The 21,241-nt window shown below is 44.1% G+C and overlaps 1 protein-coding gene across 1 annotated transcript in view; it reads left to right on the top strand.

Annotated features, from left to right (window-relative positions):
* Positions 1 to 11,082: 11,082 nt before the first annotated feature.
* Positions 11,083 to 21,241, top strand: part of CTDSPL2 (CTD small phosphatase like 2) — a 100,239-nt gene continuing 90,080 nt past the window's right edge. The window contains exon 1 of the mRNA XM_075896797.2: positions 11,083 to 11,372. The gene's annotated coding sequence lies outside the window, so the exon portion shown is untranslated. The remainder of the gene's footprint in view (positions 11,373 to 21,241) is intronic.

Below are 21,241 nucleotides of genomic sequence, written 5' to 3'. Positions count from 1 at the left end.
CATATCTTCTCTCTAGGGAGATAAAAAGGACACAGTGCAAAGCAGTGCTGATAGTTTAGTATTTTTCAGTTCAATAATTTTAGTTCCTAACTTTTTTCAATGAAGTCTTTTGAATACTACTATTACTACTCTTTCCACACTCATAGCCAGTAAAGAAAAATAACATGAAATACCCAAGTTATTTTTTCCTAGCCTGGATATATTTCAAATGCGCTCCTTATTGACACTAAAATGCATCTGTGTAAATGAATAAGGAAAAGTTATTTACTTGTTCCCATAATATAAGAATTAGGGGTCACCAAATTAAATTAATGGGCAGCAGGTTTAAAACAAACAAAAGGAAATTTTTCTTCACATAGTGCACAGTCAACCTGTGGAACTCCATGCCAGAGGATGTTGTGAAGACTACGATTTTAACAGGGTTCAAAAAAGAGGTAGATACTTTCATGGAGGTTAGGTCCATCAGTGGCTATTATTCAGGATGGGTAGGAATGGTTCTGTTCCAATTGATAATAATATGGTAAAAATGAGAAAGTAAGCAATTTTTCAGTAACAGTAGACTACGACCCATTCGTATTTTGATGTCTGATGTTATGAGCAAGTAGTTTTATAGTGAGAAGAAACTCGGGCTACACAAGACAAATCCTCCTCCTGAAAAGGGGATGGTAGTTTGGAAAGATTGAGACACACCATCTTGCCTCATGTCCCTAAAGGTATGTCTACATGGCAGCATTATTTCGGAATAACTAACATTATTCTGAAATAACATAGTCCAAAATAACATAATGTTGAAATAATGTCCAGCCAGAGGACTTCTTAATCAGACTCCTGTAACCCTCATTTTACAAGGATTAAGGGAAGTCAGAGGAAGAGTGCTCTCTCTCAGACTTCCTGCTGTATAGACAGCACCAAAAGCTGAAATAAGCTAATTCGACTTAAGCTACACAATTGACGTAGGTCAAATTGCATAGCTTATTTCGGCTTTAGCCCCGCTGTAGAGACTTGCCCTAACTGTTTTCAAGCATCTCACATTAACCTACCAAGTGATAGAAATGTAACCGTGTTAGTCTAGGGTAGCTTAAACAAAATTCAGGACTATGTAGCATTTTAAAGATTAACAAGATGGTTTATTAGATGATGAGCTTTCATGGGCCATACCCACTTCCTCAGATCAAACAGTGGAAGAAAATAGTGCTTTTGTGGAAAAGTGTCCGTGCCAATCTAGACGCTCTTTTCTGCAAATGCTTTTAACGGAAAAACTTTTCCGTTAAAAGCATTTGCGGAAAATCATGCCAGTCTAGACGTAGCCTAAGTGAACTAATTGTTCAAGAGCATTTCCCTGTGACTGGATAGTTGTTATTGTTCAGTAATAATGATGCTAGCAAATTGTGTGAGTTGAATAGATACTTATGTGAAGTGCCTACTGAAATCCTCATGGGGAATGGGAGTTGCCAGTTAATTGAATGTGCCGGATTCTCGAGCTTATTGCTCTGCCTCTGCCCCTACCTGTAGGAAACCGCGGTAACCAACACCCACCTCCTTCTGAATCATACCATTTCTCCTGAATCATAGAGCAGACCTAAGCAGCAGACAGACAAGCTGCCCAGGAGTCCTCTGGCAGATCTGGCTCCCAACAGCTCAAGGCAGGCTGAGGGGGAAGGAGGCACTGATGATGATAGCAGCTGTCGATGCCAGCTGTCAGAAGCCCCACAACAGCGAGAGTCAGGTGCATGCTCCTGAAGATGTGAGGGTATAATGGCAGGAGGCAATGCAGATTAACCAAGTTTTCTGGATACTCAAGTGCCCAATAAATACAATTATTTCACTGTAATATTTCTAATATTAACCTATTGCAATTTTGGTGACTTGAAGCTAGCATTCCATGCTATTTGCAACTTCAGTGGTCAAGAGATAGTCACTGCAAATCGCATCCTGAATGACAGCCAAGGCCATCCATGTAAATCAGATGGTGACATTCTTTATCACAGTGTCCAGAAGCATCCTTCAGCTGCCACTTGTTCAGAGCTGGATGATCTGACAATCACCTCAGTTCCAGATCCAGACATTTGTACTGAGTGATGTACCAACATTGGATGAAGCGAAATGAGCCTTCTCTAAACTGAAAAATGGATGTGCAGCCGGTGCTGATGGCATCCTCTCAGAGCTGCTAAAATGTGCTATTGATCCTGTAGCAGAGTCACTTCCGGCCTTCTTTCATCTGGTGTGGAGAACTGGAACCCTGCCAACCACTTGGAAGGATGGCATTATGATTTCACTTTATAAGGACAAAGGACTGCACAGTGAATGTAAGGCCAATCACCCTGCTCTCTGTTCCAGGAAAGGTGTTGGTGCATGTTTTGTTGGCACACCTGGAGTCTTTGCTGCATCAGAAGCATCATCCCAAACAGTCAGGCTGCATGAAGAACAGGTGCACAATAAATGCTTGTTGTTGGACACACATTGTGAATTCAAGAAGCCCCTGCATGCAATGTATTTTGATCTTAAGGCTGCATTTGATTCAGTAGATAGTGTCACATTATGAAATGCCTTGTGGGGTATAGGAGTCCCTACCACTCTGCTAGACTTGATTAGAGAGCTGTCTACCGGAACGATTGTCTGTGTTCGTCTGACTCAGTGCCTTTTAAATCAGAATCTGGCATTAGATAGCGTTGTGTTCAGGTCTCTGCACTCTCTTGTCAAGCAATGGCTTTCATAATGCAGCATTCCGTCAGGCCCATGGGCATTGAGTTTGGTGACCTGTTGCTCAAAGAGCTTGACTAGGCTGATGATGTTTTTTTAGTATAGAGCCCTCCCAGATTTCATCAGGCACTCCACAGGCAGACCCTCTATTATATGGGTTCATCAAGTCTATTCTGATGTTGAATTCTCAGACTGTCAAGACTTCGAATTTGCACAGGAACAGCCCAAGTGGTGAATGATCGCTACAGCCAACTGTCTGGCTAAGCACTGAAGAAGAATAACTTTGCAACTGTAGTTCGGCGTGACAGGGCACAATGTTATGCTATAACGGAATAACTTCTTGGATGGCTTTCTTAAATTTGATGCCTTTAATATGTAACACTATAACTTGACAAACTTTCTCATTGCTACTTAATTAGGATAATTAATTCCAATTCATGCCTAAATCAGCAATACAACTAATAGTCATTGATCAGATCTCTTGATTTATCCAAATAATTCTGCATTTAAAACATAGACCTGGAAAAGTTTGTGAAGGTGTAATCCTTTGGCATTGTTGTCACACTCCTCACCTACCCTTGATTTTTCAATCCACTGGAAGATTTCCAGACTAAATGTATTCCGCATATCAAGCTCAATTTGGTATCCTAAAACTCAAACTGCATCCTTTCTTCATATATTCACAATTGTGGAACTGTAACATAACTGGCAAACCTATCGATTTGGAAGAGATCAGAATATATGCTCTTTGTAGTGTTGACAGCAGTCAGTTGATTTCTGTCACAAAGTGAATGCTTAAAACATACTAACACAAACCATCTAGTAAAAGGGACCAACTATTACAAAATCACTTTCCGAGCCATAGTTTATTTTTAAACTGAATAAAATCACTTATCAAGACAACCTACCACACAGATTTCCACCCACAAAATATACCCATCCTTTAAAATAAGGGACACTAGAAAGCCACGTGTGCATAATATTCATACATATTTGGGTGATTTCTACAGAATTTGGGGTTTTTTTTCGCTCTTCTTGTTTCAGCAATTCATGTGTTCTGTAAATTGTTAATGCACAGATATTATTCTGGAAATTGCCCTGATATCAACTGCGGAATTTTGTGGTTGACAAATTCCCATAAAACAACTTCTGGATTTTTTTCTAGATGTTTCCCAACATTAATTATACCATAATAGGGTATGTCTACACTACCCCGCTAGTGCGAACTAGCGGGGTAATGTATGCATACCGAACGTGCAAATGAAGCCCGGGATTTGAATTTCCAGGGCTTTATTTGCATAAGCCGGCCGGCGCCATTTTTAAATGCTGGCTTGTTTGAACCCCGTGCCGCGCGGCTACACGTGGCACGGGCTAGATAGTTCGGACTAGCAAGCCATTCCGAACTATCTGTACGCCTCGTGGAACGAACAAGCCGGCATTTAAAAATGGCGCCGGCCGGCTTATGCAAATAAAGCCCGGGAAATTCAAATCCCGGGCTTCATTTGCACGTTCGGTATGCATACATTACCCTGCTAGTTCGCACTAGCGGGGTAGTGTAGACATACCCATAGCTACTGAGATCCTCTGTGATAGCTGCCCAAGTAAAATACTGTAGTGCCAAAATTGCTTTCTGGATGTCTTCAGTTGGTAGGGACTTCCAAAATTAATTGTTTTTATCATCTGATTTATTTGTTCAACAGAATAAGCTTAGACATTTACAAAGTATAGACTTTATCTGCAGTAAGATGGAATAATTTAAATCAAAGCAACTTAAAGCACCAATTTTAATCATGATTTAAATCAACAGACAAGATACCTTGATTTAAATAATTGATTTTAATCTTGTTTTGCATCTGTATTTTTTTTCTGAAGTAAGGTTGAGTCTCATTGGTTGGCAACCTTTGAAACATTTTAATTTGCAATTACATATAGCTTTTACACTAAATTATCTGCTTTTTTTGCAACCAGTAGCAAACACTACATCTTACGCACATTTATTTAAACAAATATGTAGTGCAACAGATATTTATTCAGATTCTTAATATTTATATTTGTTAATGTTAGAAAATGGTGAATGATACATTTCTTGTTTACTATATGTTAATTACTTTTTTAATTCTGATTTGTGTCAAGCAGCATTTGGACAGAAACTAGAATTCAAGTTCAAACGCACAAAACAGAATTTTTATTAGTTAAAATTATTTTGAGTGTATTGGATACTAAAGAATCAATACATTTTTCAAAACATGTTTTGCATATAAACTAACTGATTTATTGAAACAAATGCAGTGTTATCTGCAGTGACTTGAAATGATTATTCTGAACACCATATCTAAATATTAAGATGGGCGAACTAGAGTGCCTGACATTAAATGAGAATATTGATATAACAGGCATCACAGAAACTTGGTGAATGAGAATAATCAATGGTACATGGTAACACCGGCATATAAAATACATAGTAATGACAGAGTAGGCTGCACTAGAGGGAGAGTGATACGATTTGTGAAAGAATGTAGAGTCAAATAAAGCAGAACTTAAATGAATCAAATTGTACAGAATCTCTATGAACAGAAAGTCCATGCTTGAACAGTAACAGCAGCATATACTACCAATCATCTGACCAAGATGGTGATGGTAATTGTGAGATGCTCAGGGAAATCAGAGAGGCTGCGAAGGCAGAGAACACATCAATAATGGAGGATTTCAACCATCCTCATACTGAGTCAGTATATGTCACCTCAGGAGGAGATGCACAGACAAAACTTCTAGACACCATAAATGACTGCTTCTTGAATCATCTTGTCCTAGAACCCACAAGGGGAGGGGCAATTATTGATTTAATCCTAAGTGGAGCACAGGATTTGGAACAAGAAGTGAATATAGCTGAACCACTTGGTACAGCAACCATCATGTAACTAAATTTAACATTTCTGCAGGGAAAAAAGTACCAAATAAATCCACCACATTAGTATTTCACTTCAGAAAGAGGAACTATGCAAAAATGAGGAAGTTAGTTAAATGGTAATTACACGTAATAGTCACAAGAGTGAAGAACCTGCAAACTGCATGAGGACTACAGGCAGTCCCCAGGTTACATGGATCTGACTTACATCGGATCCCTACTTACAAATGGGGTGAGGCAGCCCCGCACTAGCTGCTTCCCCCAAGCAGACCAGGGAGACGCGAAGCTAGCCCCCCCCCCCAGCAGACCAGGGAGACGCGGAGCGGCTTTTCTCAGCAGACACCTCAGCTTGAGAATAAAGGACTGAGGGAAGTGAGGTGTGGGAGAATAAAACTGAGCTCTGGAGAGCTAGTTTCCCCTACAATATGTACAAGTTCCGACTTACAAATTCAACTTAAGAACAAACGTACAGTCCCTATCTTGTACGTAACCCGGGGACTGCCTGTACTAAAAATGCCATAACAGAAGCTTAAACTAAAAGCATACCCCAATTAAAAAAAATAGGAAGAGGACCAAAAAAATGCCACCATGCCTAAACAGCAAAGTAAATGAGATAGTTTAGAGAGGCAAAAAGGCATCTTTTTAAAATGGAAAACGAATCCCACAATGAAAAATCGAATGAGGGTGAAAAGCAACTAGCTAAAAACACAAAAACTATCAAAAAAAGTATGTAACAGGCAGGAAGACTGTCAGACAGGCAGTGGTGTCACTAGATAACTGAGGAGCTAGAGAAGCACTCATGAAAGACAAGATCATTGGAGAAGCTAAAAGAATTCTCTATGTCAACCATCATTGCAGAGGATATAGGGGAAACCCCCACATTCAAGCCATTCTTTTTAGGTGACAAATCTAAGGAAGTGTTCCAAGTTGTGGTGTCAATACAGGTTGTTTTGGAACAGACTGATAAATTATAAGAAGACACCAGGACCACATGGTATTCACCCAAGAGTCCTGAAGAGTACAAATATCAATCTGCAATACTGTACTAACAGTGGTATATAACCTACATCAGCCTCTGTACCAGATGACAAGAGGATAGCTAACATGTCTAATTTTTAAAAAGGCTTCGGAGTCCAGAGGCAATCCTGGCAATTACAGGCTGGTAAGTCTAACTTCTGTGCCAGGCAAATTTCTTGAAATTATTGTAAAGAACAAAATTATCAAGACCATAAATCATTAGTTCTTAACCAGCAATACATGTATTCTGGGGATACACAAAAGTCTTCTAGGGGGGTCCATCAACTCATCTAGATATTTGCCTAATTTTATAACAGGTTACTACAAAGTGCTAGCAAAGCCACTACAGGCAGTTCCCGGATTACGTACAAGATAGGGACTGTAGGTTTGTTCTTAAGTTGAATCTGTATGTAAGTCGGAACTGGCATCAGCCGCTGCTGAAACTGATCAGTTTCAACTGCGGCTGAATCTGGACGCCAGTTCTGACTTACATACAGATTCCACTTAAGAAACCCAGGTGTCCCCAAGTCAGCTGCTGCTGAAACTGATCAGCTGCTGATTCCAGGAAGCCTGGGGCAGAGCAACTCTGCCTCGGGCTTCCTGTAGTCAGCCGCTGGTCAGTTTCAGCAGCGGCTGACTTGGGGACGCCTGGGGCAGAGCAGCTGGGGTGCTGCTGGGTTGCTCCAGTAGCGCGGCTCCTCGGCGCTACTGGAGCAACCCAGCAGCACCCCAGCTGCTCTGCCCCAGGCGTCCTGATTCAGCTGCTGCTGAAACTGACCAGCAGCGGCTGAATCAGGACGCCTGGGGCAGAGCAGCTGGGGTGCTGCCGGGTTGGTCCAGAGCGACGCTGCGGGACCAACCCGGCAGCCCCCAGCTGCTCTACCCCAGGGGTAGGCAAGAAAAGCCTGGTCTGCTGGGGGGGGGCACTAGCTGCACCCCCCCAGCAGACCGGGGAGATGGAGAGCAAAGCCTTGGAGCACGCCCGCAGCGGGACAGCCCAGGCGTGCCACGGCTGTCCCACTGCGGGCGTGCTCCGAGGCTTTGCTCCCCATCTCCCTGGTCTGCTGGTCGGGAGACGGGGAGCAAAGCCGCGGAGCACGCTCTCAGGGGGACAGCTCAAGCGCGCCCGGGCTGTCCCGCTGCGGGCGTGCTCCAAGGCTTTGCTCCCCGTCTCTCTGCAGACCAGGGAGACGGGGAGCAGCTTTTCTCGCCCCGGAGGACGGGGGCGGCGGACTGCGGCGCATCTGGGCGTCCCGCCGCTCCCGTCCTCTGGGGCGAGAAAAGCCCCGTTCGTAACTGCGGATCTGACATAAGTCGGATCCGCGTAACTCGGGGACTGCCTGTACAAGCTAAAATTGCATACAATGGCTTATTTGTATTGCTCTATAAACTACACACTAAAATGTAATAATATTTCTATTCTAATTTATTTTTATAATTACAGTATAACGTAAATATGAGAAAATGAGCAATTTTTCAGTTATAGTGGATTATGTCTTTTGAATTTTGATGTCTGATTTTGTAAGCAAGTAGTTTTTAGTGAGGTGAATCTTGGGGTCTGGAAAGACAAATTAACAACCTGAAAGGGATACAGTTAATCTGGAAAGGCTGAGAGCCACTGGTCTAGCCCAGTTCATTTATTTTAATGGCTTATCAAACTCCTCTAACTAAGCTTTAAATGTAAGAATCTATATAAACTTTTTTTTCACTGTTGAGAATACAAAAAATACCAGCAAACATGTACAGCAACAAACTTTGCAGCCGCTCACACACCCTCACTACATATGCGGGGGGGGGGGAGAACAGGAGTTATACTGCTGTCAGACTCTGTCAAAATGAATGATGTATTGGGTCTACAGCACCTTCCTCCCAGGAGAGTTCCAAAGACTTTCACAGGTTAAGTGCACCAAGATATTTGCTATACATAGGGTTTTTGCTGCAATGGAGCTATACACAGAAACGTTCACTATTGTCACAAGCAGAGTAGGCCCCAACCACCTGTATATTCTGACAGCAGCTTCTGGACTGAACATTTTACTTTTGCCTCCCCAGTGTGGTCAAGCCAACAAACACCGTGCTCTTTTCTAATTTCAGTAGGAATAGGATCTGTTGTCCAAACATTGCCAGTAACCTAAAAAACACCTCCTATAAACTGTTTCTTCCCCCCCCCCCCCAGAAACAGCAAAACACTATCCCCAGCCACATTAAACCAATTTTCTACTCAGAGTCAATAGCAAAACCAATGCATTCCCTCCTAAGAAATCTTCACTACAGCATATCAACAAAATATTGTTTTTCCCAGTCTTCTTAGTAACCTAAGATGTCCTCCTTTATCCATAAATTGTCCTCACCCTCCTGCTCAGAACCTACATAGCCCTCCTAGACTTTAGGCTTTGTCTTCACTAGGGGAAAATTGTGTATTCTTTACTCAATTAACTCAATGTAAAATCCTAATGAAAATATTGAAATGTATAGTTTTTACCCTAGTTAGCAGGTTGAATTAAAAGCTATGTTTTCATGACCAAAAGATTTTTTTTGTAGAAAGGAGGGCAACTAGTTATCGCACTGTAAACTCCTAGACTGGCATGATGTTGCGCAAAAGATTTGCTTTGCACAAAAGCATCCGTGCCAGTGTAGACGCTCTCTTGTGCAAGAAAGCTCCCATGACCAATTTAGCCATTGGGCTTTCTTGCGCGAGAAATTAATGTGGCTGTCTACACTGGCCCTCTTGCGCAAGAATACTTGCGCAAGAGGGCTTATCCCTGAGCGGAAGCGTCAGAGTATTTGTGCAAGAACCACTGATTTTATACATTACAAAGTCAGTGTTCTTGCGCAAATACTCACGGCCAGTGTAGACAGGCAGCAAGATTTTGTGCAAAAGCAATTGCTTTTGCGCAAAATCATGCCAGTCTAGACGCAGCCCTAGTGAAGAAAAGAATTGAGGCTGTGTCTACACTTGCACTTGCTTGACAAAACTTATATCCCTCACAGAATACTAGAACTGGAAAGTACTGGGGGGGGGATGATAGCTTAGTGGCTTGAGCATTGGCCTGTTAAACCCAGGGTTGTGAGCTCAATTCTTGAGGCCATTTGGGGCAAAAATTGTCAGCAATGGTACTTGGTCCTGCTATGAAGGCAGGGGACTGGACCTGATGACCTGTCAAGGTTCCTTCCACTTCTAGAAGATAAGCAATCTCCATTAATTTGAAAATAATTTACCTTAACTAACTCATTAAAACCCTTTTTTTCTAGCAAAGTTAAGGCCTGTAAACAGTATCCTCAATCTGCTCACCTCATTATTTTCTCCAGTCTCTCTACAGCATCCTCCTATCACTAAAGTTTGCCTTGTTTGTCCCACTTGTTGCAGCTCTAGCGATGAGAGTTCCTATGTTGACAGGGGATTTTCACTACTGTATTGCTTGCTCCTCCTATCAGCAGTAAGCCAGGCTTCTGTCTTGACTGCGCCTGTCAGTACTAGCACTGCCACTCACTACATTTCACCTAAGGGAACTGGGGAAAGGGCTGCATACCAGCCCAGACCTGACCTCTGTGTAAATTCAAAAGCTCCTCTCACCCACAGAAATTGGTCCAATAAAAGATATTACCTCTCCCAGGTTGTGTCTCTAATATGCCCACCCACATATTTATGTCATACTCATCACAATGGAGTCTGAACCTCACAGTGCCAGAGTATGAGTCCCCCACTCATTATGGTGTAAGGCACTGCTGACCCAGGCCTTCTCCAGTGTGAGGCATCCTCCTTACAGCCCTCCCTCCCAGTGTGAGGTGCCCCCCCCACTCACGTGCCCCTACCCGTGTGAGGTGCCCCTGCCACTCACAACCCTCCCCTCCACTGTGAGGCAAAAAAGCCCTCACAGTCCTCACCCATGACACCCCTTCCCAGCTCTCCCCCCCAACTTCATCCTGGTGTGAGGAGCCTCCTGACCCACGATCCACTCCTTTCCCAGTGAGAGGCACCCCCCACTCACAGCCTGCCAACCCCATCAGTGCCAGGCAACCAAACCCCTCCCAGTGTGATGCCCCCTCACGGCCTGTAGACAGCTCCCCCCCCACGAACCCTCCCAGTGTGGGGCAGCCCCTCTCAGCTAGCCCCCCCCCCCCCCCGTGTGATGCCCCTCTCAGCTAGCCCCCCCCCCCCCTGTGATGCCCCTCTCAGCTAGCCCCCCCCCCCCCGTGTGATGCCCCTCACAGCTAGCCCCCCCCGTGTGATGCCCCTCTCAGCTAGCCCCCCCGTGTGATGCCCCTCACAGCTGCCCCCCCCCCCCCCCCGTGTGATGCCCCTCACAGCCCCCCCCCACGTGAGGCAACGCACCTCACGGCCCCCGCCCACTGTGAGGCAGCCCCGTCGAGGCCAGCGCTCCCCAGTGAGCCCCCCCCCCCCGCGTGAGGCCTCCCGCGCGAGGCGCCCTCGCTGGCAGCTCCCCGCCGCGCGCGCCGCCCGCGGGCCGAGCGACCCCTGGCCCCCCCCGGGCGCTGTCCGCCGCGCGAGGCCCCGCTCCTCCCCGGCGCTGTCCCGACCCCCTCCCCGGCCGGGCTGCGCCTGCGCGGCGGCCCCTCTCCCATCCGGGTCCCTCCGTGCGGTGTAGCAGGTCGGTAGGCGGGAAATGGCGACTGGCTGCTGAGCGGCTGCGGAGCCCCGGCGGCGGTGTAAACACAGCGGCGCCCGCCCGGCCTGGCCGCCGGGGCCCGGGACACCGGGGCCCGCCTCCTCGGCACCCCGCACCCACAGGTACCTGACACCCCCTCCCAGCCAGCGCGGGGTCGCGCCCGGGATCGGGGAGCCAGGGGGGCTCCCTCCCGAAGTGGCCCCGGAGGCGCCCCCTCTCCGGGCCTGGCCCTGCCTGCGGGGCGGGCTCCCCTCGTGGAAAGCCGCCCCCGACGGGGGTCCCCTGTGCCGGGCGTGAGGAGACACCGCCGCGCCGGGCTCCTGCCGTCCCTCCCCACCGCCGAGACCACTCGGCACAGCCCCCTTCCGAGAGGGGCCCCGGCCCCCCCCGCCGCGCCCCCATGTGCCGGGGCAGGGCGCTGGGGGGCTGTCACCTCCCGCCCGACACCCCCAGCTCCCCCCTCAGGCCTAGGCCTGTGGTGAGACGACTCCGCCTAGAATCCCAGCTGCCTCCCCCATCTCCGGGTGCCCCGGGTTATTGGGGGCGTGGGGGGTAATGCTCTGACTTGGGCGCTGCCGGGGTGTCCTGCGGGGGACCCCCCGCTGCCGCTGGCTTTTCTGCATCCCAAGTTGGGTTTGTTTAGGGGGCGTAGCTCTCTTGCCTGCATCTGAGTCCATGTTCCACACAAACACGCGCGCACACACGGGGAAGTGTGGGGAGCGCAGCACAGGATATGCCTGTTGCTGCCTCTTGTTGCAGTTACAGTGGGGAGTGAAGCACTGGACACCGCTGTGGGGCTCGTTCTTACGGTGATCGCACGGTAGCCTGGCATGAGCCCGTCCTGGGCTGAAGGATGTTGGGGAACTCTGTGCCTGTGCATGCCTGTTGCTGGCTCTTACTGCGGAGACATTGGGGAGTCGTGCCTGCTCTTGAATCTAATGGGGTGTACAGTGACCAATATGCTTCTTGCTGTCTCTATTGGTAATGATCATGGAGAACATAACCTTGGATGTGCTTGTTTCTGACAATGACAGGCATAATATTGGGGAGAGTGACAGTGAACATTCCTGTCGCTGAGTAGAGTGATGATATTGGTTGGAGTGGTAGCCTTGTGGGGGATGCCACATTGGATGTGTCTCACTCACGATGATAATATTGGGGACCACTGCAGATGATGTCCCCATCACTGAGTTGGGTTGTATCATAATATTGGGTTGCATTGCTACACTGAATGTGTCAGTTGTTCACTTCTACAGTATTGGAGAGTGTAGCAGTGGGTTTGCTTGTTGCTCACTTTTACAAGAATATTTGGGACTGCGTCATAGAATGGGTCCAGTAGTCATTTTTGTAACAATGTTGGTGGGCTCTGTATCAGAGCTATCACTTCGTTTATCCAAAGAAATACCAAAGAATGCAGCATGGAAGGTATTTGTTCCCTTCATAATGATGATTTTGGGGGATGTAGTACAGTACCTGTTTTGCTCTGTTTTATTATGATATTTGGGTTCACAGCTTCCCTTATGTTTATGGTTCATTTTTAAAAGAATACTGAGGATCAACTGGAGAATATGCCTGTTTCTTTTTGATGATTATAGAGTACTTTCCACTCATAGTACTGTGGTCTATGAAAGGATCTCAAAGCACTTTGCATTAATTAATACATTATTTTTCTGTTGCCTCAGGCAAGTCACTTAACATCTTTTCTGGTTTCCCCATCTATAAAATTGGAACATTAATACCTCACAGGGGTGTTGTGAGGATTAATGAGTTAATGTTTGTGAAGGGCTGTGAAGTTGAAAAGACCTATATAAATGTTGGGTATTATTATTATTAAAGCGTCATGACACATTGAGTCAAGATAGTTGTATTGTACCTGTTTTAGACATGGCTTAACTGAGGCGTAGAGATTATGACTTAAACAGAATTACACATTGAATATTTAACAGTGGCAGCCGTAATTATTACATGCTGTAAGCACTAGAGAACACCACTACTTTTTTACTTCTATCAAATGGGTATACTGTATTTTCTCAGATGTTATTTTCCCTGGGAAGCGTCATGATTTTGGTGATGCTATTTTGTTTTACTTAGTTTTGGTTTTCCACATATGTCTTACCCATTTGTAGACTTTAAAAGTATCATGGCACAGTTTGTAAAAATTAGAGTTGTGTGCCCCAGGGTTTTGGACAAATTCAGGTAATTACATTTAGCCTCTCTCAATTCTGTTATTCCTGCCAGGGTATTTACACTGTATAAAACATTCTTCACTTTCATAAAGTATTGTGTGGCGTCCTAGTTTGACTTCAGGGATACAGAATAAAGTTCCTAATCATTACTGTGTTCTGCCTCAGGTATGACTGCATTTCAGAGATTTGCCTTTAGTATCCCTTTCCTGCCCCGCACAGGTTTTCAGAGTTTTAATGTTTGTAATATTATTGGAAATCTCTTGTTTAAGTGTAGTACAGAAGTTAAGAATATTATTTTATAAATGCCAGTGCATTTCAGTGATCTAAAGGTAACTTTACTTCAGCAGAGTGTACATTTCAAGATGAAACAAGCTACTGTGTGAAAATGTCTTACTTTATTTTCCAAAAGAATGACATGATGACACAGCTTATTTTCGGAATAGCCAAGCTGAGTGGTGTTCTTTGTTTCCTTTTTAATTACATGGTGCTCTTCAGTCATTTACACCCTTAATTTTTACTATGTTTGTCAGTAGCAGTCTTATTCATGATTCATATTAGTACTTACTTCTTTTCTTGACACAAGTTACCCCAATTAAGGTTGTGACACTAATAAAAGAAAGGAAATATAAAATTAAGACTGAGGCCTGTTCTATTGTAATTTGTAATTAATGAAGCACAATTTATTTTATGTATAAAGGAAATCACTGTTACGGGATTCTTTGCAGTAGGTCTGCAACAGCCTCAGCATACACATGGGGTGACAGCAAAAATATAACCCGTAGCTCTTGCTTGTTTGACTCAACATTTCAGTGTTAATTTTGAATAGAAACTGTTTGTTTTTAATTAGAATTTTTAAGAGGGGGAGAAGAGAATCCCAAAATAAATAGGTTGAAGAATTGAAATGTATGTTAATTTAAATGTTAGTTTTTAGAGTAATTGAAAATACACACACAATGTATTTGAGTAGATAGTAATGTTTTTTTTGGATTGTGTACAACATTCATGGACAAATTGTCTGCTGTGCCCATATACATAGATTACTTAAAACTATTTTCTGGTCTCTTCTGTTTTACCATCCTTGAGAGTCCCATGAACCTTCCTCTAGCAAAAGACCACAGGACGTGATACTCTCTGGAGCTAAACTAAAGCTGTTCTGAGGAGTCATCTGGGAAGGTTTCCTAGGGACAGGTGTTCTGAAGCTAAAGAACTTGTAGCTCTTGATTCCATGTTATGTGAGGGACCCAATTTTGTCCAGAAGCTATATCCTTTGCGCGGCAGTGCTTTTCACCATTTCTAGACTATTGAACAACTCTTTCAAATACAGATTTAAGAGACTTGTCTTTTGGATGGGGCAGAATTGTGTACTGTTTGTTACTGGAAGACAAATTGGAGCTTTCAGAAGTGAAATAACACATACTCATGGATTTTTTTTTGGTTATTTCCCTAACTTCCTGTCGGTTCATCCTTGGAACTTCTGGTTCCTATCCACTTTGCTGCCAGCTGATGTGCTTATTATTTCAGCCTGGCCTCTCCTGACCAGCCAGCTCTTACGTATCTCACACAGTTTATGTTCTGCATTGATGTCAGAGTAGGACTTCACAGGCTATGACAGGCTGTTGAGTTTTCTTCCCTCTTGATTCCACTCCATTTCTTACTTTGTCTTAGGAGCTTTCTTGTTGACAGTGCTGTTCTGATGCAGGAACAGATCAGACACTGATGCTCCCTGCGCTTATTGTCCCAGGAAGAGAGAGACTAAGCCTGAATCAAATTCTGTTACTTCACATAGTAGCATTTTGCATTACCAGTCATGAGGAGGAGCTTTTCTTTCCTATTTCACACTCTCCCAGTCAAATTCATAAGAAGTTATAATTAAGGATGGAATTTTTAGTTGGAAGAATCCTTCTCTGATTCTCGTTCACATTGCCTTTGGCATTCAAAATGTCAAGTCCCGTGAAGAATTCTTAATATTGTGGATTATTATATGCTAAAATGTGTAATGCCTGTTGCAGAGGAATGCTGTATTGACTTGTATTTTATTTGTAGTTTTGCTTTTCATAGATCAGTGCAAATCAGTTGATTTATGGTTGTGTTAAACTGTATACATTGCCACTTCTTTAAAATACAAAATGGATTTATTAGTATCAGTTTTACATTTCCAGGTGGAAGGTCTTGATTTTTCAACTGCTATTGAAAAATTAAGAGGAGAAGATCATTACACATCATAGATCCCTACTGTGATCACTTAAAAAATGGGACCGGTGGATTTTCAGTTGGTGGCATTTTTCATTTTATGTTGTGTGATTTCCATAAAGTCAGTTTCAGGGATTAGTTCAAACAAGGCTTTCTTAGTGTTTGATTACACAGGGACATTCAGAAAAGATATATCCAGATTAATTGAAGGTATAAATTTAAAGTGAATTAGTTAAACCACACGAACCCCTATGTGGATGCTCTTATTCAGAATTAAAGTGACCTTAATTTGGTTAGGAAACTAATTAAAATAAACTGAATTAAGATCTCTTTAATTATGAAAAAGTGCACCATCTGTGGAGCTTGTGGTTTAACTAAGCCATATTAAATTCATGCGTTTAGTTAATTCTGATTAGCGTTCTTGGGTGCCCTTGTGTAGACAAGCCTTTGATCATGTATAAAACGTTGTAAGTGGCTTTGGTTTTACCCATTTGTTTGGGAAAGGAGATTTGAGGAGGAAGGGGGGGGACCTTTTAGGTAGTATGGTAGAGTCACACTCCATTGCGTGCCAGGAGACTGGGGTTGTATTCCCAGCTCTGTGAATGAGCTGCTATGTGACCCTGAACAAGTCAGTACCTCTGTGCCTCCGTTTCCTGATCTTTAAAATGATTTATCATAATTTGTAAATCACTCAGATCTATGGACAAATCTGTGTGATGCAGAAGTATAGTGCAAGTAGCTGCATGTGATCCTTTGTATTGTAGGGGAAAATCTAGTGAGTGTAGCTCCTGACAGCTGACATTATTAGAACCCAGCCCCCATCAATCAGGCTTGCTAAAACTAATGCTAAGTACAATGCTTTAATTTTCTCTCTCCTGCCTCCCTCCCTCCCCAAGACATGTTGCTGCAGATCTAATCAGGATCCACTGTCTAAGAGCTTGTCTACACTTGAAATGCTACAGCAGTGCAGCTATAGCATTTCCGTGGGCTCAGTCTGTCTGGACAGGCCAGCTGCATCATGGGTGAGGGGGAGCTCCAGCGTAGCTGGAGCAACTGCCAACTGTGCCATGTTGTGTGTAGAGGAGGGTATGCCAGCCTGACCAGGCCAATTGTGTCATGCTGTGCCTAGGGATGTGAATGACTAGTCGATTGTCAGATAAGCAAATGCTTATTGGATAGTCAACACTTTAGTCGACTAGTTGCTCCCCCCCCTTGCTGCCTTTATCAGAAAGAGACAGCGGGGGGGGAGGGAGGGAGTGCTTCAAAGCAGCAGTACCATGTGGAGCCCCAGGCCAGACCCCGGGCTCCATGTGGCCTTTCAAAGTGGCAGTGCTGTGTGGAGCCTGGTGTCAGCTGGGGACTCCCCTGCTGATTCCAGGCTCCATGCGGCGCTGCCGCTTTGAAATGCCACATGGAACTTGACGCCATGCTCCCTGAGACGTTTCAAAGCAGCAACGCCACATGGAGCCCGGGGTCAGCCGGGGACTCTTGAGTTCCCAGCTGACCCTGGGCTCCATGTGGAGCTGCTGCTTTGAAATGCCATGGGGCCAGTGGGGGACTGCTTGAGTCCCCCCGGCTCCGTGCTCCCTGCAGCACTTTCACCTTTGAAGTGTAGAAACAGCCAATAGTCAATACAAATTGCATTGATTATTCAATTAGCTGATTAACCTAAATTGACTATCCCTAGCTGTGCTGCGGGGGAGGGGCTAACTGGGCAATCCAGCCGGGCTAATCGTGCTGCGCCGTGCTTCAGGTGTTACTCCATGGGCGGTGGGAGGGAGGGGGAGACTCCAGTCTAGCTGGGAAAATTGCCCTGTGTCATAAGCGGGGCAGTCCAGCTTAGCTGGGTCAGCCATGCTGCGGGCAAGGGTGCTCCAGCCACAGTGCGGTGCAGTGGGCTCGGCTTGTCTAAAGCAGCTTCCCACGCATGTCCTGCTGTGTGATCATGGTTAACCAGTTACAAGTAACATTTAACTGGTTTAACCTTTTAATTGGGATTTTATATCCCTGCTAACTATGGAGTTGTCACCAGGCATCTCCATAATCGTATGGCACATTGGTGAGGAAGTGTGGTACAAACTTAACTGTTCTGTTTTCTCTCCCCTCCCACCCAGTTTTGAATTTGTATTGCTTACTTTGCCTACATGTAGTTTAATACGGTATAAAATTATTTAGTGAGATGCCACTCCCATGATGAAAGGAGCCTTCACCTCATTTAAAAACCTCACAGTCTTCAGCTCAACCATGAGTTTCAGTTTGTAGAATTACCAGCTCCTGTTTGATGTGATGCCCCAGGATACATGCTAGTGTTAATCATCTCATCCCAAAAAACAGGGCATAAAATGAGTGTCAAAAAGGATGATAGGAATTTCTAAATAAATTTAGGATTGCCTTCTTAGGTAAGCTCCAACATTTATGGCTTTTCTGTGGTGGCTGTGAAGTTGTCAGGTGCATGCTTAGAATCTGGTGATCTAAAACACATTCAGACTCTGTGGAATATGCAAGTAGGGAGGCAAGTATACAAGGCCAAAATTAGGCCTAAAAGACTAGACATTAAAGGTGTAATATTATGTAGTTATCTGCCTCGGATTAGGGCTAAGCAATGCTGACCAAGTTAAAGCTTTAACAGACATTTCTGCACATACTGAAGTTCAGTTGCTTAGATTTAAATGGAGTTCAGAAAGCATTAGCTAGATTGAGGTAGGTTACTTAGTCTAAAATTACATTTGTAAGTTCTTGTCCTGGTATCTGCAACTACAGTAGAAATAAATGATAGCTGCAAGTGCTCAATATTTCTTAACCTCTGACCTAAATTTGTTTAGTTAGTTACCCCATGTAATAGTTTCTTACCTCACCTGTTGTTCAACCCTTTTGCTGCCTCAGAGTATCTCCTTCCAAGAACTGCTATTGTCGGTGGCTTGAAAATATTCCCTTCTTGATAACCCAGTTTATTATCACGAAACAGTTAAAACTAGAATGTCCTCACTGTTTTCAGTAATCTGTTTGGTTCCTTCATTTCATCTGAAGAGCTTTGCTTCTGCCCCTGCCTCCAGGTAGTTCCAGCTTTCCTGCTGGCAGGTAGGGAGATTTTTCTTCCCTGGCTCCACTCTGGATTCCCTCCAGTTCCCTCTTTTCCTTGCCATCGTATCTCAGTGCATTAAATGACAGCTCTACTCATTGGTCAGCTCTCTGAGGCTCATTTTTTATAGGAAGGAGTGCACTTGGGCTCTAATGAGTTGCCTGGTCACCTGATCCAACTACTGGCCCAAGCCCAAATCATCATCTGGGGAGCTGGGCCCAGCTGCTTTAAAGAGCTAGCTCAAAATGAGGTACTCTGGCTGTTTGGAGCAATATGCTTATAGTGTATGTATATATGGGGACATGCTTTATTTTATATATTTGGAAAATGAGAGCTTTTGTCAGAATAATTAAAGTATAGTTGTGTAAGAGTTATATTGCTTCTGTGAGGAAAAGGATAGAATTGCCGGAGGCCAGGCCGTAAGTCAGAGATCAGTTTTCTGGAAACAGCATACAGGAAGTTACAGTAGGTAATATATAGATAATAGAAATAGCTATTAAAAGTTTAAAGGTACTTACAAACCTTGTCTAGACTAGATTTAAAGGTGTGACTTTAGGTTGTATTACCTAATTCAGTCTAGTTAACACCTTCCTAAACTGTAATCAAAACAAAGCAGTTGTACTTTTAAAATCTGATTTAGTTTAAACATGATTGCAAAACACTTTGTTTGTCTATCATGACAAGGCCCGTGGATGTTCAAGGAAGTCAGTAAGAAAATTATTTGGACCTTGGCATTTTTAGTAGAAATGTTTAAAAGATCATAAAATTTGGAAGAAACATATGAGGATTTGAAAGTGGGCAAATACGATTCCAGTGTTTAAAATAAGTATCAAAAGCTACTTGCATTTAGGGTAGGAATGTAATAGTGTAGTTGATTAACCAGTAAGCAAAAGCTTATTGGTTAATGCTATAAACTACACACATTCTCCCTCCCCTCCCACCAGTAATTTTTTTAGCAGGCTGGCCAGCAGCCCGGTTCAGTCCTGCTTGCGCTGGGTCTGGGACCTACCCCTGCTGCAGCTCTGCATTTAAAGTGTATTAGGAGCCAGGCGGGCAGGCAGCTGGCTCAGTTCTGGCTCGCACTGGGTCCAGGTGCTCAGACCCTCCCGCTGGAGGGCTGCTGTCTCTGTAGTGCAGAGTGACAGGCAGCCAGTCCGTGAGGGGAGCTGGTTTTTAAACTGGCTCCCCTTGCTGACCAGCTCCCGACTGGCACCCCACACTGCTACCTCTAACACAGAGGCAGCAGTGCCAAGTGGCAGGGGGCTCCTTGGGCGTGAGGCTGGAGCACACTGGCTGTCGGCCCCAGCCTCGGGGACTATAGAATAGTTGACTAACCGATAAGAATTCATGAGGTTAATTGACTATTCAATTAACCAATATTTAACATCCCTAATTTAGGGATATCCTGCTAACCAAACCATTGGAGAAGGTACTTCTGCTTGATAGGGAAATTCAGTTGATTGATTTACTGCCCTTATGTTTTAAGAAATATATGATGATAATCAACTTCAAAGATTAATGGACAATATAAATGTGTCCTGAACTAATGCATGAACTAGGGTTTTTCTGTCATGAAATAAAGGTTTGTCATAAATGGTTCCTTTTCACATTAAACAGATATTCCAAATGGAATGCTCTTGCAGCCTCTCTTTTCATATATTTCTTCTCCTTTTTGTTTTCTATGGCAGAGATGGAGGCCAGGGCTCTCAGTACCGGTAAGGGTGGAAAGGAGGAGGCTGGGTGGCTGAGAGGGAGGGGCTTTGGGATGCAGAGTGACGTGATGACATCATTCTGTCGTCCCGCAGTAAATACTTCTTTATATATATAAAATATTTTTTGGAGTGTGTCTGATGCCACCAGCTATTCTGTCTACCTGTTATCAATTATAAGTATGTGAAAATAAGATTTTATAAATACTGGGATTTTTGAGCTTGTTGGCACACAGTCATCTTCACTAAAAAGTGTCCACATTTGTGACACACCATGAGAGATGCTCATGGCAGGTACAGAGTTTAGGGAAAGTGTTAAAACCAGGATCAATTAAAATTACTTCTTCACATGTTTTTGTCCATAACTGTGAATTGGGAAAAATTGTGTTAAATGTTTAAAACAAACTGAATCTAGACTTGAATGCACTTCTAAAAAAAATCTCTTAACTTGTCCACATTAGCCAACTAAAATAGCCAAATTTGATTCCAAGCTCGCTGTAGACAGGATCTAAGAAACTCGAAACAAATGTCTAACATTCTTCAAAATGGATTTAACGCTTACAGGTTGTTAAACATGGATGCCTTGTCTATGCTGTCTTGAAGTTTGAACTATGGGGATGTGAACAGCTGTGTGCACCAAAGTACTGCACTGTAACTCCCCAGTCTGGACACTGCATGCACAAACTAAACGGTTCTTAATTCACATTAAAACATTAATATGAATTAGGAATCTTTTTCACAGGGGAATTACAGCAGAACACATTGATGCGTTTTGCTATTCACACCTGCAGTGGTCCAAATGAACTGCAGGGCAATTCAGGCATAGC

The sequence above is a fragment of the Pelodiscus sinensis genome, chromosome 14 (assembly GCF_052426305.1).
Source record: "Pelodiscus sinensis isolate ZL-2025 chromosome 14, ASM5242630v1, whole genome shotgun sequence".
In the NCBI taxonomy this organism is placed as follows: Eukaryota; Metazoa; Chordata; order Testudines; family Trionychidae; genus Pelodiscus; species Pelodiscus sinensis.
Note: the sequence above shows the minus strand (reverse complement) of the source record. Positions and strands in the feature narration are given on the sequence as shown.